This window comes from Ovis canadensis, chromosome 7 (genome assembly GCF_042477335.2).
Source record: "Ovis canadensis isolate MfBH-ARS-UI-01 breed Bighorn chromosome 7, ARS-UI_OviCan_v2, whole genome shotgun sequence".
Classification (NCBI taxonomy): Eukaryota; Metazoa; Chordata; class Mammalia; order Artiodactyla; family Bovidae; genus Ovis; species Ovis canadensis.
This window is the reverse complement of record NC_091251.1, coordinates 75,525,498-75,552,287: the sequence shown is the minus strand read 5'-3', so window position 1 is coordinate 75,552,287 and position 26,790 is coordinate 75,525,498. Positions and strand designations below refer to the sequence as shown.

Here is a 26,790-nt window from a genome sequence, read left to right as displayed (position 1 = left end):
GAGAAAAATATCAAACAAATAATTCAAGAAAATGCCCTAGAAATGAAGCATGTACATTTCCAGAACAGAAGGTATGATGGATCAAAGGAATTTTATTCCAAATTTAGAACCATTGTTAAATTTCAGAAAAGGAGACAATCAGAAAATGAAGGTGGGGTAGTCGCTTGCTTGCAGATTAATACTATTGCCACCAGATGGCAGTAGTGTCTCTAAAGGTTTAAGTTTTTTTTTTTTCTTCATAAACTATCATCTCTCCACAGCATTAGAAAGAGGTAGGCTTAGTTTGGAGTCTTTCAGAACTGTGATTTCTTCCTAAAAGATTCTGCTAAAAGGTTACCATACAATCAGCCTGAAGGAAGAAAAAAGTCTCAATTTTCATTGAGGAATGGCTCATGTGGCTCTGAAGGGGAAAAAAGACCCTTAAGAGAATGGATTCCAAGCCTTACTTGTCTGTCTTCTGTCTATGCAGGGATTACAAAGCATTCATTTATTCTCTCAAGTTTTATTGATGCCTACTGTGTGCCAGGTACTGAGGTAGGCACCAGGAATACCACAGTTTTTAAAAAAAACAAAACAGATCGGGTCTTTGTCCTCATAGAGCTTGCGTTCTGAGGGGAGAAATATCTAATAAACAATGCAAGTTAAACCATACATGTATCTGAGGAATTTGACCGAGGTCAGGGTAGAAGCAAGCACAGCAGCTAGGAAGATATTGCAGTTGTCTGGGTGGGAGATGCCGGTCACTTGGGTTGTGGTGATGGCAGGAGGCAGAAAAGTAAGTGAGTTTAAGATATATTGGAGGGTAGAGTTGATGGGACTTGGTCGTGGTCTGGACCTGGCCGTATGTCAACGTGTGGCTTGGCTGGGTGGATGGGTTGCCATTTTCTCAGGTGGAGAAAGCGTGGAGAGAAAGAGGTTTTGGAGGAGGGGATGGTGGTTAGAATCAAGAATTCATTGAGGAATATTTGTTAAATTAGTCTTTCTCCTCAGGCACTCAGATTCTGGTGGATGTCCATGATCTAGGCTAGGATGGGCTTTGCTCTGATTCCTGCCCAATAGAATGGCTTGTTCTGGCATATTTGTTTTAAATTGCCTCACAGTTGGCATGCATTAAGTTAAAAATTGCTCTAACTCAGTCCCCCATGGAGCAAGAGCAAAATCAGCTGAAATTTGCAGTGGGTTGTTTTTTTCCCCCAGGAGTTAGGCATTTGCGTTCAAAGAAAACAGGCCAGAACATCTTTTAGATTTTACTTTTTGTACTCTGTTCAGAAATGGTGCACAATCTCAAAGACAACCAGCTTCTAGAAAATGCAAGGCGTTCTGCTGGGTCCTTGAGCTAGTATGTACAGGTAAGTTCCTGAGTGTGATTCTGGGATTTCAGAGGTGAAAAAGTCTTCCTTTGACTCTGAGGATAGAGACCTTTGTCTTATTTGTCCCCAGTTTAGTGCCTGATACATATGTACTCAGTAAATACGTGTTGAATTGAAGCCACTCCATCTGGATTTTTTCCTGAGCCTCCAAACCCTAGTTGAACTCACAACAGGACTTGAAATAGCTCAGATTATTTGTTTCCCAAGAAGCTATTACATGGGAGGATGTGCCTCTCCAGACTCATTATGGCTTAGGACCACATCAACAGGTGTTAGGAAAAGACACATCTCCTTCCTTGTTCCTATAACCTCCCTCCATGGGAATATTTTGCCATCATCAATGCAGTGTTAAGACAGAATTTTAAAATCAACTTAGCCCTGACCATCAGTGTTTTCATTTGTAACCTGGAGGTTGAGTAGTTCTGTACTATGTCCAGAGTCAGAGGTTACCTCGGTTGCCTTCTCTGATTCACTCTTTGCACCTTCGTTTTTTGTTTTGTTTTTAGTATTTATTTATTTATTTGTGGCTGCATTACGTCTTAGTTTCGGCACAAGGGCTCTTCATTGTGGCGCGTAGGCTCAGTAGTTGTGGCTCAAAGGCTTAGTTGCCCTCTGGCACGGGAGATCTTAGTTCCTTGACCAGAGTTCGAATCATGTCCCTTGCATTGCAAGGTGGATTCTTAACCACTGGACCACCAGGGAAGTCCCCATGCTTTCCTACAGGTTCAATTCAGTTCAGTTCAGTCACTCAGTTGTGTCCGACTCTTTGTGACCCCATGAATCACAGCATGCCAGGCCTCCCTGTCCATCGCCAATTCCCAGAGTTCACTCAGACTCACGTCCACCAAGTCAGTGATGCCATCCAGCCATCTCATCCTCTGTCGTCCCCTTCTCCTCCTGCCCCCAATCCCTCCCAGCATCAGAGTCTTTTCCAATGAGTCAACTCTCCGCATGAGGTGGCCAAAGTACTGGAGTTTCAGCTTCAGCATCATTCCTTCCAAAGAAATCCCAGGGCTGATCTCCTTCAGAATGGACTGGTTGGATCTCCTTGCAGTCCAAGGGACTCTCAAGAGTCTTCTCCAACACCACAGTTCAAAAGCATCATACAGTTTAGAACAGAACAGTGCTTTTTAGACTTGTGAATGTGAAGGAGCAGCCTAGGACAGCTTTAGCTCCCCTCACCAATTTGCAGAAAACCTACAACCCCCTCCAGAATCATAATTCATATGTAAAAACAAAAAAAGTTTATAAATTATACATAAGAGCATCCTCAGAAAACACATGTTGTTTTTATTGTTATGTAACTTGCATTCGTGAAGAAGGCAATGGCACCCCACTCCAGTACTCTTGCCTGGAAAATCCCATGGATGGAGGAGCCTGGTAGGCTGCAGTCCATGGGGTTGCTAAGAGTCAGACACGACTGAGTGACTTCCCTTTCATTTTTCACTTTCATGCATTGGAGAAGAAAATGACAACCCACTCCAATGTTCTTGCCTAGAGAATCCCAAGGATGGCGGAGCCTGGTGGGCGGCCATCTATGGAGTCATACAGAGTCAGACACTACTGAAGTGACTTAGCAGCAGCAACAGCAGCAGCAACTTGCATTCGAAGTTAAAAAGAGTGTGATAACTACCCAGAGGGCTTGGCTTCCCTCTGGAAGCTAGACAAATTGTTTAGCTTCCCTTCAGGCCAGGTTCCTACCCATAAGTGTCTCCCAGCTAAAAAATCTGACACTCCCACTGCCTAAATTTTGTTAACAACTGCTGTTAAAGAGCAGGAGCCACTGCTGGCAGAGGAATAGTATTCCCTTGAAAGCTGAGTCTCTCGCTCCTGGTCTTTACTCCCCTCCCACCCATTAGATTATGTTGTTTCTGTGGTGTGGCCTGTACTCTGGATTTTCAGGAGTCTGTCCTTATTTCTCTTTACTTGTGTGATTCTTGTTTTCCTGATCCAAAGCTTTCTATGTGATAAACTTTTGGAAGAAATGACATGTGACATGTCTAAAGTCCTGTGAAAAATCCCCCTTGAACGTCTGCCTGAGGTGATCAGTAAGGGAAAAGTGATGCTATATCTAGAAGGCAGACTGTGTTGTAAGCTCTTTTAAAGCAACGCAGATACAGGATGTTTAGACAAAGTAAAATTCTGGGATGCTTTTTGTAGAGTAAGTTTTCATTCAAAGCATTTGTACAAGGTAGTCTGGAAATATCGGTAAAGAAACTGCCTGCAGTGCAGGAGACCCGAGTTCGATCCCTGGGTTGGGAAGATCCCCTGGAGAAGGAAATGGCAACCCACTCCAGTATCCTTGCCTGGCAAATCTCACGGACACAGGAGCGTGGTGGGCTTCAGTCCATGGGGTCGCAAAGAGTCGGGCACAACTGAGCAACTAACAGTCTGGAAATATGCTTACAGCTCAGTGTAAATAATAAAATGTGTAAAGTAGTTTTTCATGTATTGTTGTTGTTGTTTAGTCACTAAATCACTTCTAACTCTTTGCGACCCCATGGACTATAGCCTGCCAGGCTCTCCTGGTCATGGAGTTCTCCAGGCAAGAATACTAGAGTGTGTTGCCATTTCCTACTCCAGGGAATCTTCCCAACCAAGGGATCAAACCTAGGTCTCCTGAGTCTCCTGCATTGGCAGGCAGATTCTTTACCACTGTACCATCTGAGGTCTGTGGAATTTCCAAGAAGTTTCATCTGAGTGTTGTTTGGTTATCAAATTTATGGCTTCCTCAAACCAAAATCCGTGCTAAGTTTTAACATTTTCCATCACCTCATTAGTGAATGCAATGCTGCAGTCATCCAGCTAACTGCAAAGAAAACATCAAAGATTTGCCCTCTGGAGATTTTCTCCAAAGACTCTTGAAAATGATAGGACTTTTAAAAAAAGGTTAAGATACGACACTTCAAAGGACAACCGTGATAAATATGAAATGAAAATCTGTTGATATACTGCAAGGACAAATGCTCGGCCAGCTAGACTGTTATTTCATCTCAAATTTGTATCACCATGGATACCATCTAAACATAAAACAAGTGCTTGCAGGAGATCTATTAAAATTTCAAAAGCATCTTGCTTATCTGTCCACTGAGAATGATAAATTTCCTTCGGGTCATTACCCTTCTCATTATTCTGAGAAGAGACAGAATTACATTGTCAAATTCTGAAATAGTTACGGTAATTGATGGATAAAAGGACAAACTTCCTCAGTTGTTTTCAGTGCAACAGGTATGCCCATAACAGACACTGATCTTGCCAACCAAGTGCATAAAGCACGGGAAGCATAGAGTGTGTAGACAGCTTAGGGATGGTGGTGGTGGTTTTGTTGCTAAGTCATGTCTGACTCTTGTGACCCTATGGACTATAGCCTGCCAGGCTCCTCTGTCCACAGGATTCTCCAGGCAAGAATACTGGAATGGGTTGCCATTTCCTTCTCCAGGGGATCTTCCCAACCCAGGAATTGAACCCAGGTCTTCTGCATTGCAGGCAGAGCCTTTACTACTGAGCTACAAGGGAAGCCCCAAAATACTTCCCTACAAGTCTTGAGGCAACACTGTTCATTTTTGAAGAAAATCTACTGGACACAACATCAGACTCGCCATGACTGTGCTCCATATTTAGGCCTACTTCTTAGTTATTCCAGTGTGAAATTATACAGCTGGCATTTCTGTGTCAGTTTCATGGGGAAGGAAGCCTACAGGTTCTTCTCTCAGGTATGAAATTTATCGGCATAGCTCACCAGCATGGTGTTCTTCCCCTGATGTGTTCACACATCGTCATGATTAAGAGTCGCTTACCTCCCCAAGGGTTTCTTTTTAGCAGCTGACTCTGCTGTTTCTCCACAGAACATGTTAACTGGTGTCACCTTCTTAGGACCTTCTCACTGCCTTCTCACCAGGATTTGTCTTGCACTTCAGCAATGTTTGAGATTCATCAAAAGCAAAGAGAATTTATAGGAGTTCGTCAGCCTCATGTCCATCTAGAGGTAGGTTTTGTTTTATATATAAGAACTGAAATTTCAGTGCAAGCTATTATGTTTAAAATAAGGGTATATTGTACAGCATAGGGGAATACAGCCATTATGTTGTAATAAGTTTAAATGGAATCTACCCTATAAAAATATTGAAAATGTTTTATACCTGAAACTAATATTGTAAATCCACAATGGTAATGTGGTGATGTTGCTCAGTTGTGTCTGACTCTGTAGCCCACCAGGCTCCTCTGTCTACTGAAATTCTCTAAGTTACTATTCCCTTCTCCAGGGAATCTTCCTCACCCAGGGTTCAAATCCAGGTCTCCTGCATCACAGATGGATTCTTTACCATCTGAGCTACCAGGGAAGCCCTCAAAATCAACTACATTTCAACTTTAGAAAAGAAATTCTTTTAAAGAAATGTCAAAGCTTTTAAGTACTGTTTCCATTCTCGTCAACAGTTAAAGATAAAATGTCTTCATCTAGTTCATCTCCTTCTTTTGTGCTGGGTTCTGACCACTGCTGTCCTTATATTTTTGTTCCCGTTCAGAAGTTATACTGATTTTGGTTTTGGCTTTTTTGTTGTCTATTTTGTTTTAATGTTTCAGTGTTCCGATTTCATCTTCACTCAGTTCTGTTTTCCGTTAGGCAGGTTGTTCAGATGACTGGTGAGATAAAGATACACTGTAATGACTATTTCTTCAAAGCATAGAGGTCTCCAAGTGTTTGGCACATAACCGATGCTTTTGATGCTTTATCTTCTAAGTTTTGTCTTCTTAGGTCTGCTCTCCTACACTTTTTCACATGCTCTGCATCTGGCCAGGTCCTCCAGGGAATATGAAGAAGACCATTACTGACTTTTCCTCATGCAGCGGGGGCCATTAAAGAGCTCAGTATCCTCACCTTGCATGTCTGCCTCCCCCTCTCTGTCTCCTCAGGGCAGCCTGAGGAGTAAGGGTGGTGGGGGGAGAGTCAGCCTAACTCGAATTCCTTGCCCAAACTATCAATTAAATGTGAGAGTAGAAAAAGACTATTTTTAGGTATGCAAACATTCCTCCTAAAACTTATCCTCTCTTACATCCTGAGGCAGGCATGCTTCTAAACTGCCCCTCAACAATTTTGCCTGTGTGTGTGGGGTGGACCTAATAGTTTGCTTCTGATAAGAAGAACATGGCAAAAGTAATGGATGTCACTTCCAAGATTAGGTTACAAAAGACTGACTTGGTTATGTTGGCATTCTCTCTTGCTTGCAGTGATGAAGTCAATTCATTGTAATTTAAACGTGACTACTAGCATAGTTCATACTACTTAATGTTAGAAAGCTTTTCTAGTATAGACTAGCATCATAAATTTTAAGTATTACTTACAAAGAATCTAGGAAAAAAGTGGAAACAGTGGCAGATTTTATTTTCTTGGGCTCCAAAATCACTGTGGGCAGTGAGTGCAGCCATGAAATTAAAAAAAACGCTTGCTTCTTGGAAGAAAAGCTATGAAAACCTAGACAGCATATTAAAAAAAAGAGACATCACTTTGCCAACAAAGGTCCATATAGTCAAAGCTATGGTTTTTCCACTAGTTATGTATGGATGTGAAAGATGAACCATAAAGAAGGCTGAGTGTCGAAGAATTGATGCTTTTGAATTGTGGTGTTGGAGAAGACTCTTGAGAATCCCTTGGACATCAAGGAGATCCAATCAGTCAGTCCTAAAGGAAATCAACCCTAAATATTCATTGGAAGGACTGATGCAGGAGCTTCAATACTTTGGCCACCTGAGCAGAAGAGCTGACTCATTGGAAAAGACCCTGATGTTGGGAAAGACTGAAGGCAGGAGGAGAAGGGGACGACAGATGATGAGATGTTTGGACGCCATCACTGACTCAATGGTGAGTTTGAGCAAAGTCCCGGAGATAGTGAAGGACAGGGAAGCCTGGTGTGCTGCCATCCGTGGGGTCACAAAGATTCGGACATGACTGAGCAACTGAGCAACAACAAAGTATCTGAAACCACAACAGTGTCAAGAACTGATTCTTAGCCTTCCATGTGGGCCTTTACATTTTTTCAGCTAATGTCTATCCTCATTTATTGTTGCACAACAAACTGCCTTCAAACCTAGTAACATAAAACAACAACAGTTTTATTATCCTTACGGAATTCAGATGGTATGGTGGGGATGTTCTATCTCTGCTCCACAATGTCCAAAACCTCTGCAGAGAAGACTCAAAGGCTGAGGGGGGATTTGAAAGGGTGGACACTGGAATCATGTGGAGGCTTCCTCACTCTCATGCTGGCACCTGGATGACATGAAGCACCTGTGTGGGTCCTCTCTCTCTGATGTGTGCTTCTCCCAGGATAGTGGCCAGCCAAGTTCCAAGAGGAAGCTGAGTGTTCCAGGAGACACAGGTGGAATCTCTGTGGCCTTTTATGACTTCTCCTCAGCAATCATAAAGCTTCCCTTGTGGCTCAGTGATAAAGAATCAGCCTGCAATGCAGGATTTAATCTCTGGGTCAGGAAGACCCCCTGGAGAAGGGAATGGCAAACTCAAGGTAGCATTCTTGCCTGGAGAATCCCATGGACAGAGGAGCCTGGGGGGCTTATAGTCCATGGGGTTGGAAAAGAGTCGGACATAACTGAGCAGCTAACACTGTCACTTTCAGCAGTCACAGAGCCATCAGTTCTTCCATACTCTTTTGATGGCAGGGATCAGCAAATTATGGCTTGATGCTAAATCCATCCTGCCACCTGTCTCTATAAAAAAGGTATCATTGGAACACAGTCATGTCCATTTGTTTATATACCTTCTATGGCTGCTTTCATGCTCTGATGCAGAGTTTAGTAGTTGCAACAGAGACCATATGGTCTGCAGAGCCTAAAATATTTACTATCTGGTCCTTTAAAGAAAAGGTTTGTTAAAAAAAAAAGAAAAGAAAAGAAAAGAAAAGGTTTGTTGAGTCCTGCTCTATTGGTTAAACCAATCACTAACCTTTCTGTGTCAAGGGGAGGGAACTGACCCTGCTCTTGGAGGAAGGTGTGTCAAAGAAGGTTCAGCCATTTTAAAAATCACCATGGCACCTGCTTACCTCTTGGATTTTTAAAAGATTATTTACTTGTTTATTTTTGGCTGAGTCTTTGTTGCTGCATGTGGTTTCTCTTGTTGAAGCAAGTGAGGGCCACTCTTTGAGGCATGTGGGCTTCTCATTGCAGTGGTTTCTTGTGTTGCAGAGCACAGGCTCTAGAGCGTGGGCTCAGTAGTTGTGGCACACAGGCTTAGCTGCCCTGCGGGGTCTTCCCGGACCAAGGACTGAACCTGTGTCCCCTGCATTGGTAGGTGGATTCTTAACCACTGGACCACCAGGGAAGCCTAGCCTCTCATATTTTAATCCTTGTTTGGTTTTTAATTTTGTGAGCTACTTAAAATAGTTCTGCTAACTTTTTGTGTACTAAAGTTCTGTTAGAGAAAGTTGAAAATGAGAGTCAACTATGTTATTTTAAGTTTTATTCTTTTTTCTTTTTAAACTTGTTTGTGTCAGCTCCTGTGGGTAAATATTTGGCTGGTAGTTCTTTTTTTTTTAAAAAGGTTAGAAAGGTTAATCTGTGTTCACAGAGTTAATATCAGGGATAAGGAAGACCTTTAGTTCCTAGAAAAAAACAAGTGGAAATGGTAAACAGTTGTCCAAACAGTTAAGCCTCCCTTGGTCAAGAAGGTTCAGGTTTTAAAAATTATTAACTACTTATGAAAAAATTTTTACTTAAATATGCTATATTGGTACCATTTTAATTAATCCCCTGATTTCCTTGTGTGTGGAATGAAGGGTGTGGGTAGTTGGTGGCTGCCATTGCAGGCTTCATATTCAGATCATCAGGAGCTCCGGTCCCCATCCTAGGTAATTAAATCAGAATGTCTGAGAATAAATTGGGATTGAGCTCAATAAATACTAGAGGAGAAAGAAATTCATAAAAACTATCTCAGTATATTTTCTTGAAGTATTTCTTACAACACAAAGTCCTGTCATATCATTCCTGATGTGGGGATGGTGTGAAACTATTATAGCTCACAGCTACTCCAAGAAAGACCTGCTTTTGCTTCAGTTAAGCACTGCATATTCTGGACCAAGGGCTCCCCAGGTGGCTCAGTGGTAAAGAGTCCACCTGCCAGTGCAGGAGGTGCAGGAGACACAGGTTTCATCCTTGGGTCGGGAAGATCCTCTGGAGAAGGGAATGGCTACCCATTCCAGTGTTCTTGCCTAGAGAATTCCATGGACAGAGGATCCTGGTGGGCTATAATCCATGGGGTTGCAAAAGAGTCAAACATGACTTAGTGGCCAACCAACAAACATTCTGAGCCAAACTGAATGCCCTGAAATTCTTCAATGAGAAAGAAACGCTCAGATGACCAAGAGCAAAGCTTTTGCTTTGGAATTCTCCTGAATAGCTAACACAAGACTCCTCCCCAGCAAAACCTCCTCCCCAAAAGCTTATCTTGTGGGTCCACCCTGAAGGTGAGAGATCCCTTAGCCACCCTACAGACTGTGGACAAACTATATATCCCCAGTCTTCTGGCAAAGACATGACTGAATGCAGAATAAGTATGCTGAAGGGATTCCTTATGATAGTGGCTTCTGGAAGACACTATACGAGAAAGGTGGGCTACCTTGAAAATAGTTACTGATATTCAGACAATGTTCCTAAGGATCAAGTAGACTAGACCAAAAGAACACCCCATTTAGGGTACCCATGTTCTAGGAATTCAGTGGAAATTCCCCTGGGATTCACATTTTTTCTTCCCTAAGGGACTAACTGTGCTTAGTCACTCAGTTGTGTCTGACTCTTTGCCACCCCATGGACTATAGCCTGCCAGGCTCCTCTGTCCATCTGGATTCTCCAGGCAAGAATGCTGGAGTGGGTTGCCATGCCCTTCTTCAGGAGATCTTCCCAACCCAGGTATCGAACCCAGGTTTCCCACATTGTAGGCGGATTCTTTACCATCTGAGCCACCAGGGAAGCCCAAGGAAACCCTACAGAACCAAAGCACTTGTTAAAAGTGAGAAAATGCCTACATACATGTTCTGGATCCTCTACTCTGGAAGAGGCAGGTAAATAACCATATTACATGACTAATATGTTATATTAGGGGGCTTCCCTGGTGGTTCAGACAGTAAAGAATCTACCTGCAATGCAGGAGACTTGGGTTTGATCATTGGGTTGGGAAGATCCCCTGGAGAAGAGAATGACTACCCACTCCAGTATTCTTGCCCGGAGAATTCCATGGACAGACGAGCCTAGCAGGCTACGTTCTGTGGGGTTGCAAACAGTTGGACACAACTGAGCAGAATTTTTTTAATTGCTATATTTGGAGTTTACATTCCTCAGTGGATCAGTGTCTGGGCTGCTCTGGCTTTTGTCAGAAGCCTAACAAAAGTCATGTAGATATACATCACACTCCTTGCAGTGGTAGCAAAGTCGCCAGTCATCAAGGCACAGATTTCAGAGAGCAACAACCTGAATGCACAGACAAGTTAAAAGTTCCTCTGTATGCAAACAAGAATGATAATCAGGGCTGGATATAGGCAGCCCCAGATTAAAGTACACCAGCTACTCTTCAATATTAAAAAAACTAAGATCATGGCATATGGTCTCAGCACTTCATGGCAAATAGACAGAGAAAAAGTGGAAACGGTAACAGATTTTACTTTCTTGGGCTCCAAAATCACTGTGGATGGTGAGTTCAGGCATGAAATTAAAAGACACTTGCTCCTTGGAAGAAAAGCTATGACAGGCCTAGATAGCATATTAAAAAGGAGAGACATCACTTTGCCGACAAAGGTCTGTATAGTCAAACCTATGGTTTTTCCAGTAGTTATGTACAGATGTGAGAGTTGGACCATAAAAAAGGCTGAGTGCTGAAGAATTAATACCTTTGAATTGCGGTGCTGGAGAAGACTCTTGAGAGTCCCTGGGACAGCAGGGAGATCAAATCAGTCGATCCTAAAGGAAATGAACTCTGAATATTCATTGGAAGGACTGATGCTGAAGTTCCAATACTTTGGCCACTTATGCTAAGAGACAGCTCATTGGACAAAAACCCTGATCCTGGGAAAGATTGCAGGCAGGAGGAGAAGGGGGTGACCGAGGATGAGATGGTTGGGTGGCATCACTAACTCAATGGACATGAGTTTGAGCAAACTCTGGGAGATAGCAAAGGACAGGGAAGCCTGACATGCTTCAGTTCATGGAGTCACAAAGAGTCAGACACAACTTAGAGACTGAACAAGCTACTCTACTCATGAAACAACCCCAGAAGTAGAAAGAGCAGGTTATTTTACTATGAGAAACTGAATTTGGAGAATTAAGTAGTCAACCATCAGGAAAACCTCAGGTTAACTGAACACTGGGGATGAGTTTCTGTCAATGAGGAAAGTCCCTGCAAGAAAGCTATTGAAAAACCTCTATATCCAGCAGAGCTCTGGGAACTCTGAGATGAGTTGCACTATCTGAGATTACTTAATGAAAAAGGTATATGCTACTTACCATACCCAGAAGAATGTTTCTTACTGAACTCAGAGTTTCTGCAGCTGCTGTGTCCAATGTAACCTACATTAACCTGGCCATCCTCCAGCAAGATGGCAAAATAAACAATAAAAACATATGCTCCTTTCACTTAATCCCCAGAACTGTGAACTGCTATAATGTAGGTGAGTTTTCTGGCCTGAACACTAGTTTTGTTTCGGCCTCAATCAGTGTCCCTGGGGTTTACTTTGTATGGAATATACTTTCCAGGTCCTTCCTAAGGTTCCCCAGTGTAGGGATGGCTACTTCAATCAGCACAGGGAAAACTGCTTTATCGCTGCTGCTGCTACTGCTAAGTCACTTCAGTCGTGTCCAACTCTGTGTGACCCCATAGACGGCAGCCCACCAGGCTCCCCCATCCCTGGGATTCTCCAGGCAAGAACACTGAAGTGGCTTGCCATTTCCTTCTCCAATGCATGAAAGTGAAAAGTGAAAGTGAAGTCGCTCAGTCGTGTCTGACTCCTAGCGACCCCATGGCCTGCAGCCTACGAGGCTCCTCCGTCCATGGGATTTTCCAGGCAAGAGTACTGGAGTGGGGTGCCATTGCCTTCTCCTAGGAACACACAAACTTGACTCAGTTTTCTATTTGCAGATTACCACTCTGAGGTCATTTATGAACTTAACTATTTCATCATATAGACTTTTGATCCAGCTGCCATAGCTGAATTAGGTTTTTTCCTGAATTAGTATTTTTATTCCTCTATTATATTATTTAAAGATTTTAAAATTTTGTATTGGAATACAACTGATTAACAAACAATGTTGTGGTAGTTTCAAGTGAACAATGAAGGGACTCAGCCATACATATATATATATCCATTCTCTCCCAAATTCCCTTCCCATCCAGGCTGCCATATAACATTGAGGAGGGTTCCCTGTGCTACACAGTAAGACCTTGTTGATTATGCATTTTAAATATAGTAGTGTGTACATGTTCTTCCCAAACTCCCTATATTCCCTTATTATAATCAAAGCCAAGCCTCTTTCTACAGCTGGCCTGCTAGAGAGTGATGGAAAGACAGGGTGATAACTATTTCTCTAAACTGAGTTCCTTGAAAGAATCAGTATTTGAGACATAGTGGTGGGTAGCAGATCATTCTCATCAGGCAAGAATTTCAGGATAAGAAAGCAGCCTCTGTTACACTGACGTTGCACACTGACCCCTCATCTTTTGCTGGCTGCCTCAGTGATGGCTGCTCCTGGAGCCTTTGCTGTGTTGAAACTGATCTGCCTGGCAGTGGAAGAGTCTTAATCCAGGATAAAATGTGGTAGAGGAAGCGTACAGTGGGAGAGGAAGAACGTAGAGTAGCTTCTACATTCCATTTCACATTGATATCCTATTATAATAAAAATAGTCTTTGTTGACATTTTACCATATTCATCTTTGGGTAGAGTATACTCTCTCATTATTTCTAGAATAATCTTCTTTCTTGTCAGAGATCATGGAGAGACACTTGGCCCTGAATCCTATTACTTTCCCCCCTCCAAATTTGCCTGTATAGTGTATAGCAGCTTTGTCTAGCTGAGTTGTTCTCAGACCCATGAATCTTAACAGCTTTCAGAAAATGTGCCATAAAGATAATTTCTAACATTTACAATAGTGGGGCTCAGAACCTCTTGGCAACTGCTACCAATGGAACATAGCCCTATCCCATAGCAGCTGAGATTCTGTGGATTAAATTTCTCTGAATAAGTTTATAATTTATCAGTAGTTGTCCCAGTATAAGCGTGAATATCTCTCTGGAAGAGAAGAATGGGCAGGAAATGAGTAACAGGACGTTTCTATACATAGCCAGCTCACAGAAGCACAAGTCACATCCATGCCAGCTTTATTGTGGTAACAATAAAATGTGGAGGAGAACAATAGAATTCCCTTCAGTGTAGTATGGAAACCAACCCAGAGTTGGTGCCTAGAAATGAAAACAAAGCTATGGAAAACCATCATCTGAATTTTAACTCTTTTCTGTATTTTAACTCTTTTCTGTATTTCAGCCCCAGGCTGAAGGTGCCTAAAATTTCTGTAAGTAACTAGGGGTCAAAGAGAAAGAATAAAAAATGGAAGAGCCACAGACTTAATAGCCAGCCCTCTAGGACTGATAATAGACTCCTTTCCTAGTTAATCCACTCCACTCCCAGAGAGTCAGCGACATCACTGGTCCCAGCAACATCATAGAATGATTTTTAAGACCATAGCGTAAAGAAGACCAGCCTCCCCAGCCTGTCAATAAAGGATAGACTCACTCTTGTCTCCCACCCCTTAATCTGCATTTTTCTTAATTTTTTTCCCCATATAATTGGGATGATGGAAAGACCTTTGGCAGGAGGAACAGAACTTCTCACATCTACTTTCTCGTTCTTATGAAAGGGCTGTTCTTTGTTGATTTACCAATCTTGGCCCCAGCTGGGATCATGTGAAAAAACTCTGCTGCTACTGCTAACTGCTAAGTCACTTCAGTCGTGTCCGACTCTGTGCGACTCCAGAGATGGCAGCCCCCCAGGCTCCCCCGTCCCTGGAATTCTCCAGGCAAGAACACTGGAGTGGGTTGCCATTTCCTTCTCCAATGCATGAAAGTGAAAAGTGAAAGTGAAGTCGCTCAGTCGTGTCCAACTCTTAGCAACCCCATGAACTGCAGCCTACGAGGCTCCTCTGCTCATGGGATTTTCCAGGCAAGAGTACTGGAGTGGGGTGCCATTGCCTTCTCGGAGAAAACTCTAGTGAGCACAATAGGAACTCCCCACTTCCTTTTCCTCCTGTTGACTGTTTGGAAGATTACAATATCAGAAATGGGAATATTTCGTTAGGGTCATAGTGAAGGCCCTAATGGAACATTTGTTGCTAATACAATGCAGAACATGAATACTGAATTTATTTAAATGATCAGGAACCAGGAGAATAGAAATGGTGTCAGTTCCCTATGCCCTTGATAAGTAGATGAACAGAGTGTCAGTAATGGAAGGCAGAACAAAACTGTGTTTCTTAAGAATAGTTAAGAAACTTAGGAGTAGGAAAGCAACAAACTTTCCTTTGTTCTTTGTTGAAATTCAAAGAAAAGAAATAAGAGAAGAGATAGATGTTTAGGAGTATTTTAAAGCACCAGTTTGGACTTTTGCTCTCATGGGATAGGTTTGGCTTAGATTTGCAAAGCTAGCATTCCAGAAGTTGTTTTATTTCTACCTAGGTATTAATTAAGCTATCACTAGGTGCCATTCTCACAGATAGTGGTTTTGAGGGTCAAAGATTGACATGCTTTTGGGTTTTTTAAAAAGAAATAATATTCTCATAAAGGAGCTAGGCACAAATAATTTCTAGAATTATCCTGAAGTGTAAAGAATTATACACAATTGGAAGCATTTTCAAAAAATACGTAGGTGTGTAATTAATTTTATCCTATACTTATTTCAGTGTTATCAGTCATTGCTTATTCTAGTATTATCTTTCTTACTTCATTTTATCCAAGCCTTAAGAACAAAATTGTCAAATTTACCCTGAACTCTTCTTGAATTTGGTCCTCCAAGGGCCCTCATCACATTTCTAGGATTTTCAGCACCTCTGTCAGCTACCAAAACTTCTTACTTCTTCCATGGAGGCTTTAGCAGCTTTAGACTGGTGTCTGCTAGTCTTGAACAAGCTTAGGTGACTCTGCCCAGTGCACAGTATCCAAGTACTCGGAGCTCTTTCCTTCCTCAGCCGAAGAAGAACTAGAGGGAGAAAACACCTCCTTGACTACCTTTGTGATGGTTAACTCTGTGTGTCAGCCTGGCCCAGTTGTTTGGTCCAACACCAGTCTAGCTCTTGCTATGAAGCTATTTTTCTAGATATGATTAACATTTAAATCAATAGACTTTGAATAAAGCCGTTTACCTTCCATAATCTAGGTAGAGCTCATCTCATCAGTTGAAGGCCTTAAAATCAAAGACTGAGGTTTCCCAAAGGAAGAGGAATTCTCCTCAAGATTGCAGCATAGAAACTCTGCCTGCCTGCCCTAAAGACTTCAGACCCTCCACCCTCTCAAACTGCATGAGCCAATTCCTTAAAATAAGTCTCCCCTTCTCTTTCTCCTATTGGTTTTGTTTCTCTGCAGAACCCTGACAAATACAACCTTTCTAAAGTTATTTCTAGGGAAATAAGTCAGAGAAAGATGAATAGCAAATGATATTACATATTTGGAATCTAGAAAAAAAATGGACTCATAGAAACAGAGAAAATGCTGGCGGTTGCCAAGAGGAAGTGGATGATGGGGATGGGTGAAGGGGTCAGAGGCACAAATTTTCAGTTATAAGAAGTAAGTTCTGGCATCTTCCCTGGGGGTTCAGTGGCTAAGACTGTGCACTCCCAATGCAGGGGGTCTGGGTTCTATCCCTGGTGGGGGAACTGGATCTCACTAAGAGTTTGCATGCCACAGCCAAAGATGCATGTCACAACCAAAACAGCAGGTTCCGTGTGCTGCAGCTAAAACCTGGCACAGTCAAATAAATAATAAACTTTTTTTTTAAATAAAGATGTTCTAGGATGTAATGTACAGAGTGATGACTACAGTTAATAATATAGTATTATATATTTGAAAGTTGCTGAGAGAGTAGATATTGAAACTGTAATCACTGGAAAACAACATATGATTATATGAGATGAAGAATGTTAACTAGGCTATTGTAATCGTTTTGAAATGTTTACATATATCAAGTCATTATGTTTTATACCTTAAATTAATACAATGTTATACTTGGGAAGAAAGAAAGTTATTCCTCTGTTTTTGCTTTTAGCATTTTTTTCCTTTGAAACCAGAATTAAACTTCTAATCTGCTTCAATTACTTGCATTTATTTTCAAGCATTTTTTCATGGGTTCATGGGTTTCCTTAGTAATAGCTCTAACAGATTTCTACTGTGCAGCTTTTTTTTTTAAACCTTATTATTCCTGTATCTTTTCCAGAGAAGAACATTTCAAAATTACATTTAGTAGAAAGTACAGTTAATACATAAATACAAAGTGATTTCTTCATACTCCTTTGTCCCAATTTTTTCAGCTGAAGCTCTTGAAAGTATTTCAAGTCTTTGAGGATATCTATTAGATAATGTCCATCTTTTTTTTCCCCTTTACTCCATGAGATTAGAGTTTAATTTATTTTCATATTTTAAGTAAAACATTTCTGGAAAGGTTTAAGTATTTCTGGTGGCATATTTGGTTTCGTGAGTGCTTTGCATCTGGAGCCTGTTTGGAATTCTCACTTTTGCGCTTAGAACAGCAGTGGGGCTGGACAAGGTACTTGTTCTCTCCTCCGTGTCCCCATCCATCAAATAAGAATGACAGGAGAAGCTGCCTAGTAAGGCCGTCGCATGGGTGAAGTCCTCTAGGATTGCGACTGGGGCTCATCTAGGGAGATGAAAGAGTCTTCTGGGATGTGACGTATTTATTAATCTGCTCTATTAAGTGGTTTAGCTCTTCTGTGTCATGTTTGCCACTCTGAGCTTAACTCAGACTTTCCTGGCTATTTTATTCATTGTTTCTCCTTGGTTTTTGTCAGTTTTCTTGACCTTGTCGAAGTCAACTTTTGGTTTCATTTTCTCTAATTTTTTTTGTTTGTTTTCTACCTCACTTATTTCCAATCTAATCTTTTTATCCCTCCTGCTTGCCGTGGGTTTATTTTGCTCTTCTTCTGGTTTCTTAGGTAAAGGATTAGGTTGTTGATTTAAGATTTCTTTTCTAATTGGAAAATAGTTGCTTTATAATGTTGTGGTGGTCTCTGCTGTACATCAACACCAATCAGTCATAATTATATATATATATATATATATATATATATATATATCCTCTCCCTCTTGAGCCTCCTTCCCAAGATCTTTCTTTTTTAAGGTAACCATTTACAACTTTAAATGTCCCTCTATTGTGTTAGCTCCATCCCATAAATTTGATATGTCGTGTTTTCATTTTCATGTATTTCAAAATATTTTCTCACATTTCTTGTGATTTCTTTGATCTTTTGGATATTTTGGAGAGTGTTGATTAATTTCCATTTATTTGTGAATTTCAGAAATTTCCTTCCATTGTTGATTTTTAAGCTCAGTCCATTATGATCAGAGAACATGCTTTGTATGATTTCAGTCCCTTTTCATTTTATTGAGACTTGTTTCATGGCCTCGTACATGATTTATCCAGGCTCCCCTGGTGGCTCAGTGGTAAATCACCTGCCAGTGCAGGAGATGCGGTTTTGATTCCTGGGTCGGGAAGATCCCCTGGAGGAGGAAATAGAAACCCACTCCAGTATTCTTGCCTGGAGAATCCCACGGCAGACTATAGTTCATGGGGTCGCAGAGTCAGACATGACTGAGTGACTAAACAACAACAATCTCTTTTTAAAATCAGAAAAGGTATTTAATAAGTTTAAAGGTATTTAAAGAAGAGGTATTTAAATGAATTTAAGACATCAAAGACTACAAAACTGATAATAAAAATGACAGAATACAAATGCAATTTGTAAAGGAGAAGGTGGAGCAGTTAGTAGTGATAAACTAAGAATCCTATGGGAATTTCTCCTAATAAACTGGTAGCATATAGAACATGTGACTACCTTAAGTTCCTTTTTCCTCATCTCCCCTTTGTCTAAAGCCTCAGTGATGTCCCACCAGAAGGGCAGCTTTCCAAGACTGCAAGAATGCCTTCTTCATGCACATACTTGCTGGGGCTTGTGTGGCATGTAGGTGTTTCTTTGGGTAGGGAGGTAGAAACACCTAGAAATATGATTTAGTCCTTAAAGAATAAAGGAACCCACTTAAAGGGGAGGATAAAGTTCCAAGCAATCAGCAACATTTTTTTGAGTACCTATCAAATGCAAAGCACCTCACTCAGGCTCTTGAGAGTGGTTCAAAAGGAAAAAAAAAAAAAGCAGGAAACACAGTTTATTTTCAAAGAAATGGACTGATCCTCGAAAGCAGAATATACTCTTTACTATTTAAAATCTACATTCTACCTGTGGGAGCATTTTTGCCCTTTACTCAAGAACTGTATCGTAGGTCCCCAGAGGAGAAGAGGCCAGCTCTATTTCTCCAGTACAAGTGCCCAGCAGCAGCTGTGCCATCTATGTTCTCTCCGCAGGACTTCTGCAGAAGGTGATGTCTCCAGGGCCACAGAGCTCCCCCTTAGCACTTAGTGGGAGAGTTGACCACTTGAGAATAAAGGAAACGTGTGTGAAAATATTTGACATATTTAAGTGGTATGTGTAAAGGGAATGTGATGTCTAGCTTTGTGTTTTTCCTTCTTTCCTGGGACCTGTTTGGGCAATTGTTATCAGTTAGTAGAAGTTGCAAGTCTGAATAGAAGCTCTCTGTTCTGTCCAAAGGGTGAATATAGCTGATGATTGAAAACTTGCCATTTCTAGAGGGAAAGAGGTGGCAGTAGCTCTTTTGCAGATGTCAGGCAGTGGTGAGAATTCTGGCCCTTTGTCCCTAAGTGTCATATTACACAAACTTCAACTTTTTCATTCAGTACTTTATTCAAGAGAGAGGAGTAAAGGATGAGTCTTGAGTTTTTAGCCTGAGGCACCAGAGGGATTGGGGGCAGGAGGAGAAGGGGATGACAGAGGATGAGACGGCTGGATGGCATCACTGACTCAATGGACGTGAATCTGAGTGAACTCCAGGAATTGGTGATGGACAGGGAGGCCTGGCGTGCTGAGATTCATGGGGTCACAAAGAGTTGGACACGACTGAGCGACTGAACTGAACTGAACTGAACTGAACCAGAAGGATGGAATTACCTTAACTAAATAAGCAGAGGCAGACTCAGGGAGAAGTTCACTTTGGGACATGTGAAAAGTGAGACATCTGTCAGACATGCAAATAGAAATGCTGAACAGGCAGCAGAATATGTGCGTGGCAGCAGGTCAGGGCTGGAATGTACATTTGGACATCATCCACATATGAGACTGAGATTCCCCAGGAGAAACTGTAGTCTTCAGACAAAGAGCCTAGGCTGAGCCCTGGAGCTGTCCCGTGTTTCAGGTCAGAAAGACGGGAGGAACCAGAAAGGAAACTGAGTAGCAGCCATTGAGGAGAGGAGGAAGTCCTGAAAACCAAAGGAAGAAATATAAAGTGATCATTTGTTGAGGACACTGTTGATGGGCCAAGTAAGGATAAAGAAGATGTGCCTTGGATTTTACTACGTGGGAAATGTTAGTAGCCATAACAAGGGCAATTTATGAGGAGAGGTGGGGGGAGAGGCCTGAGGGAGTGGGCTCAGAAGAAGAGGGAAGAGAAATTTCAGACAAGAGGAGTAGATTATTTTGAGGAGTTTTTCTGCAGAGGGAACAGAAAGAGTAGTAAGCTAGAAGGGGAAGTGAGGTGAGGAATGGAATTTTTTTTTTAAGTAAAAGAAATAATTCTCTGTATACTAATGGAAGTGTCTTTTGGTTGTTATTTAGCACTGAGTTGTGTCTGACTCTTTTTCAACCCCATGGTTGGTAGCCTGCCGGGCTCCTCTGTCCGTGGGATTTCTCAGGCAAGAATACTGGAGTGGGTTGCTGTTTCCTTCTTCGGGGGATTTTCTTGACCCAGGGATCAAACCACGTCTCCTGCATTGGCAGGTGGATTCTTTATCACTGAGCCACCAGGAAAGCCCAATGGAAATGTCTAATGGAGAGGGAAAAAAATGTTAAATTGGTAAAGCAATTCTCAGAATACTCAACACGTTCTAACTTTGTGCCAAAGTTTGTTCTTACTCTACACAACAAGTGCCGGCAATTCTGGTTAAGGAAATTGTTTCTGTAGAGACAAGTGGAAAGGCTTGTGGCGCTCATTTGAAAGCCACAGTCTCTGTATCCTGGAGCCCAAGGACAGGGCAAGTGGGTGAAAATGCTGACCTCATTGTCTCAGCTTTGACCAGAGGATGCGTTTGTTTTCTAGGCATCCACACAAACATCACCCAAACATCCTTTCTGTGCAATGAAGGTCATAAGAAAACCTCCCTAAAACAGATTTGACTGTTTCATTTGTGATCAGTTGAAGGTACAAAAATCAAAGTTTCCCTTTACCTTAGAAATAAGCCTTTCCAAAGAAAAAGCTGTCCACAGAATTATACTGGAAATTTTGTTGTTGTTCAGTCACTAAGTCATGTCCAACTCTTTGAAACCCCCATTGGCTGTAGGATGCCAGGCTCTTCTGTCCTCCACTATCTTTTGAGTTTGCTCAAATTCATGGGAAATTTTATTAGTCTGGTGCAAAAGTAATTGAGGTTTTGCATTGTTGAACTTTGCTGTTTGATATTGGAATACATTCTTAAATGTGCTTATGTTATATATCATTTTAATGCACATTTCTTGCAGTATGTTCTTTTTGCTAATGACTTATTACTTGCTGTTTATTTTATATTTATTTTAGACTATAGAAATGATCTTAAACAAAAAGCAAATTTGAGCAATTTTTTAAAATTTTATTCTTAATTGAAGGATAATTGCTTTATAATATTGTGCTGGTTTCTGCCATACATCAACATGACTCAGCCATAGGCACACATATGTCCCCTCATTCTTGAACCTTCCTCCCACCTCCTATCCCATCCCACCCTTCTAGGTTGTCACAGAGCACCGGTTTGAGCTCTCTGGGTCATACAGCAAATTCCCATTGGCTGTCTGTTGTACATATGGTAATGTATATGTTTCCGTGCTTCTCTCTTCATTCATCTCACCCCCTCCTTCCTCCTCCCCCACCCTCATCCACAAGTCTGTTCTCTATGATTGTTGTACATATATACGATGGAATATTACTCAGCTGTAAAATGGACCACATTTGAGTGAATTCTAACGAAGTGGATGAACCTAGAGCCTATGATAGAGTAAAGTAAGTCAGAAAGAGAAAAACAAGTATCATATATCAACACATTTATATGAAATCTAGAAAGATGGTACTGATGAACCTATTTGCAGGGCATCAATTGAGTGATTTTTTTTGAGTTCAAAATGGGTCATAAAACAGCAGAGACAACTTGCAATATCAACAATGCATTTGGCCCAGGAACTGCTAACAAACATACAGAGAAGTGGTGGTTCAAGAAATTTTGCAAAGGAGACCAGGCCCTTGAAGATGAGGAACGTAGTGGTGGCCATTAGAAGTTGACAGTGACCAACTGAGAGAATCATTGAAGCTGATCCTCTTATAAAGATGAGAAGTTGCTGAAGAACTCAGTGTTGATCATTCTATGGTCATTTGGCATTTGAAGCAAATTGTAAAGGTGAAAAAGCTCCATAAGTGGGTGCCTCATGTGAAAGTTTCTCAGTCGTGTCTGACTCTTTGTGACCCCATGGACTATACAGTCCATGGAATTCTCCAGGCCAGAACACTGGAGTGAGTAGTCTTTCCCTTCTTCAGGGGAGCTTCCTAACCCAGGAATTGAATCCAGGTCTCCCGCACTGCAGGCAGATTCTTTACCAGCTGAGTCACAAGGGAAGCTCTGGGTGCCTCATGATGTGACCTCAAATCAAAAAAATTGTCATTTTGAAGTGTCGTCTTCACTTAAAATGTAGGCAGCAATGACGAACCATTTCTCGACCCGATTGCTAAGTGCAATGAAAAGTAGATTTTATGTGACAACCAGTGATGACCAGCTTAATGGTTGGGCCGAGAAGAATCTCCAAAGCACTTCTCAAAGCCAAACTTGCACCAAGAAAATGTCATGGTCCCTGTTTGGTGGTCTGTTGCCCATCTGATCCTCTATAGCTTTCTGAATCCCAGCGAAACCATTACATCAGAGAAGTATGTTCAGAAAATTGATTAGATGCCCCAAAAACTGCAATGCCTGCCGCTGGTATTGGTCAACAGAATGGGACAAATTCTTCTCCAAGTCATTGCCTGACCACACGTCCCACAACCAAAGCTTCAAAAGTTGAATGATTTGGGCTACAAAGTTTTGCCTCACTCCCATATTCACCTGACCTCTTGCCAACCAACTACCACTTCTTCAAGCATCTCCACAACTTTTTGCAGGGAAAATCCTTCTACAACCAGCAGGAGCCAGAAAATGCTTTCCAAAAGTCCATCAAATCCTGAAGCATGAACTTTTATGCTATAGGGATAAACAAACTTATTTCTCATTGGCAAAAATGTGTTGATTGTAATGGTTCCTATTTTGATTAATAGAGGTGTGTTTGAGCTTAGTTACAATGATTTAAAATTCACAGTCCAAAACTGCGATTACTTTTGTACCAACCTGAAATACTTAGTTTTAAAAAAGGTTTCAGGCATTGTCTTCAATGCATATGCAAATAATAAGTTTCAATTTAGGAACTGATTTGTTATGAGCCCAAGTTTTCTTATATCAAATCAGTTCATTTCCTCCCACATTTCACTGAGATTCTTTATTAGGCAATGCTTTCTTAACCTACTTTGAACACACTAGAGTGTTAGAAAATATTGAAACTACTGTTTATATAAAAATATTTTGTTAACCTAATTTTTAAATAACTGAGAAAATCTTCTCCCTATACATATGCTTTAGAGAAGTTTTAAATAATTGATACCTTCCTAAGCTTTACTTAAAAAAAAAGAAAACCAGTTCAATTAGGACTTTTCAGTATTCCACCTGTTACCGTTCCTAGCAGAGGAGAGCAAATAGTACTCTGGAGAATACATGGTTATGGTCAAAGTACCCAATAAAATCATTATATTTCTTTGAAATCTCTTTTTAAAATATTAACATCCAAATGACTATTTCGCTTTACACTACAGTAACATCATACTTTTTTAAAGTATATTCAAATGTTTCAAATGATAATTTGAAAGGAAAGAAATGTTCCACTTGTCCCCTTGGTTGAGTGAAGAGGCTGCTTTTCATGGATTCTGTCCACGTCAGAAAACTGGGCTGCACCGCAGGCAGCTGACACCAGCACCAGGTTCACCATCTTGGCAATTCTTTCCTCTATTTTGGAGTCTCAGTGTCTCTAGAACCCACACCCACACCCCAGCAAAAAGGCAAACATTTTTTTCACTGCTTTATGGGCTATAAAAGGGGAAATGCTGAGGAAATATTTTTAGAATGTTGCTGGAGAGAGAATTACGGTGCAGCGTTTTCAGGTTCCTGAGATAAACAATTCTAGTAGTTGCGACATCCCACTCACAGGCCAAGTAACCAGTGTCATATGATCTGCTCTGTGACCCAGTCAGCCTTCTTTTTTTTCTTTTTTACTGTTTCCACAGAATTCTTGTCAGAGCCCTTTTATGTTGAAGAAGATGACTAATGATGTTTTCTTGTTTTAAAGGAACACTCCCCCCACCCCACTAGCTGTGCTGAATCTTTGTTGCTGCTCTCTGGCTTTCTCCAGTTGCAGTGGCTGGGGCGCCTCTCTAGTTGCGGTGCGCGTGCTTTTCACTTTCGTGGCTTCTCTTGTGGAAGGGCACAGGCTCTAGAGCATGGTTCCAGTAGTTGTGGGCCAAGGGCTTAGCAGCCCTGCGGCGTGTAGAATCTTCCCAGACCAGGGATTGAACCCATGCTCCCTGCATTGGCTGCTGCTGCTGCTGAGTCGCTTCAGTCGTGTCCGACTCTGTGCGACCCCATAGATGGCAGCCCACCCGGCTCCTCTGTCCCTGGGATTCTCCAGGCAAGAACACTGGAGTGGGTTGCCATTTCCTTCTCCAATGCATGAAAGTGAAAAGTGAAAGGGAAGTTGCTCAGTCGTGCCAGACTCTTCATGACCCCATTGCCTGCAGCCTACCAGGCTCCTCCGTCCATGGGATTCTCCAGGCAAGAGTACTGGAGTGGGGTGCCATTGCCTTCTCCAGCATTGGCAGGTGGATTCTTAACAATTAGACCACCAGGGAAGTCCCAATAATGTTTTCTGTTTCACCAGAGCCAAAACTTCCTCTATGCTTAAATGAACCAAGAATCTCAAAGAAGTAGTCCTTATGATTTCCATCTAATTCTCAGTCTTTATTTTTATTATAGCAGTTTTACTGATATATGGAAAAATTACATTAACACCTTTGCAATTGTTATCTGAAATTATTTAGACTGAAAACAAACAAACTAGAAGATATTTAGTAAGACAACTGAGTGAGACTTTATCATCAAAATGAACAAATTAGTCAAGCTATCCAGGTTTTTGTCTTTGGTCATTGCACAAAAAGCAAGTCAGCCTTGAGTTTGAAACTTTAACCTAGTGTACTTCCCCCATCCTGTATTATTTTGAACCAAATCCTAACTATCATATGATTTTACCATAAATATTTCAGTATACCAAAACATTTGATTAAGGGCGATTATGTCAGGAAATTGGGTTGGTTTACAGGGGCCAATAGTTTTGTGTATAACTCAAGTAGTAACAGTGATTTATGAGGTGAGAAACTTTGAAGGTAAATAAGTGTCAATTGTATAATAGATATTTCAGCCTTTCTGGACTCACTGAGAAATCACATGTTTGTTTGTCTGCTCGGGTCAAAGTATAAGCCATGTGGGTCACAGATATCCACAAAACTTGTTTCTGCCTTGTGTAGCAACCTGCATATTCACTTTTTAAAAAAGGCTCCAGAGCTAATATCAGTGGGTTCCTTGATTACAACAAAGAATGCCACAGTTTTCAGTCACTCTTTACACATAAAAATTTTCTACTCTACATTATGCATTCAAGAAAAACACAAGTTTGACTGACATGGAAAAGCAGACTTTTGCTAATTTTACTTGCACATGTATCACAAGACCTTTATAAGAGGCAAACATGTTAAACATTTTTTTTCCACATCCTGAAATAAAACTGACACTGTCTGAAAATGTACCATAGTTATCCTAGAGCTTTGAGAAGTGCAACTAAAATTTTCCAGGAACGAGTATGTCCCTGCTCAAGAGTAGAATGAATCTGAAGCCTTTGTGGTGTGTGTGTGTGTGTGTGTGTGCGTGCGTGTGTATTTACTGGCTAGAGGAGGAAATGTGAAAAATGCTCTAGGGGCGTGATGTGTGTAAGACTTCAAGCTGCTCCCTCTCCATGTTAGCAGGTATTACGGGAGTAATTTCTTGGATTTGGAGGAGAGTGCAATAGGTAATTATTTTGCTTTCCTTCCTATCTCTTGCTCTGTTTTATTCCTCATTCTTTGAACCAGCCACTGAACTCATCACCCTTTTCCTACCTTTCCCCACAATTTTATGGACTGGAGCAGAGGGAAAGGGGAAGTTTGTGAAGAAAGGAACCCTTTCAGTTTTTTTTTTCCTCCCTTTAGAGGCTCTCTGCCCTTGCTCTTGAATAATTATTGATAGTTTTATTCATTTTGTAGGTGCTGGTCAAACTGTAATTGGTGGTGTTGGAGAAGACTCTTGAGAGTCCCTTGGACTGCAAGGAGATCCAACCAGTCCATTCTGAAGGAGATCAACCCTGGGATTTCTTTGGAAGGAATGATGCTAAAGCTGAAGCTCCAGTACTATGGCCACCTCATGCGAAGAGTTGACTCATTGGAAAAGACTCTGATGCTGGGAGGGATTGGGGGCAGGAGGAGAAGGGGACGACAGAGGATGAGATGGCTGGATGGCATCACCGACTCGATGGACGTGAGTTTGAATGAACTCCGGGAGATGGTGATGAACAGGGAGGCCTGGCGTGCTGCGATTCATGGGGTCGCAAAGAGTCGGACACGACTGAGCGACTGAACTGAACTGATTATGAAAAAAAAGCATGCCAAACCTGTCTCATGAAACTTTATTCCTGGCAATGCTATTATCTATATAAAAATGTCATGACATTAATCAGTGTTCATTCATTCAGTAACTATTATATACCTGTGAAGTACCTGAGTGTGAGGCAACTAGGAGGAATCAGAAATTAATTTTTTAAAATGGTCCCTGACCTTGAGAAATTTACCAAGGAGATAAAAGTTTGTCTGTACATAAAAACTATAATACAAATTGAAATGTGGCA

At 41.4% G+C, this 26,790-nt stretch overlaps 1 long non-coding RNA gene across 2 annotated transcripts; it reads left to right on the top strand.

Annotated features, from left to right (window-relative positions):
* Window positions 1–1,124: 1,124 nt before the first annotated feature.
* LOC138444406 (uncharacterized) lies at window positions 1,125–26,790 on the top strand. Of its 2 annotated transcripts, XR_011258455.1 has the most exons (3): window positions 1,125–1,349; window positions 5,216–5,355; window positions 26,153–26,790. It is a non-coding gene; the product is annotated as an uncharacterized lncRNA (long non-coding RNA). The 2 variants fall into 2 exon arrangements; XR_011258456.1 differs by lacking the exons at window positions 1,125–1,349; window positions 5,216–5,355 and adding an exon at window positions 17,078–17,168.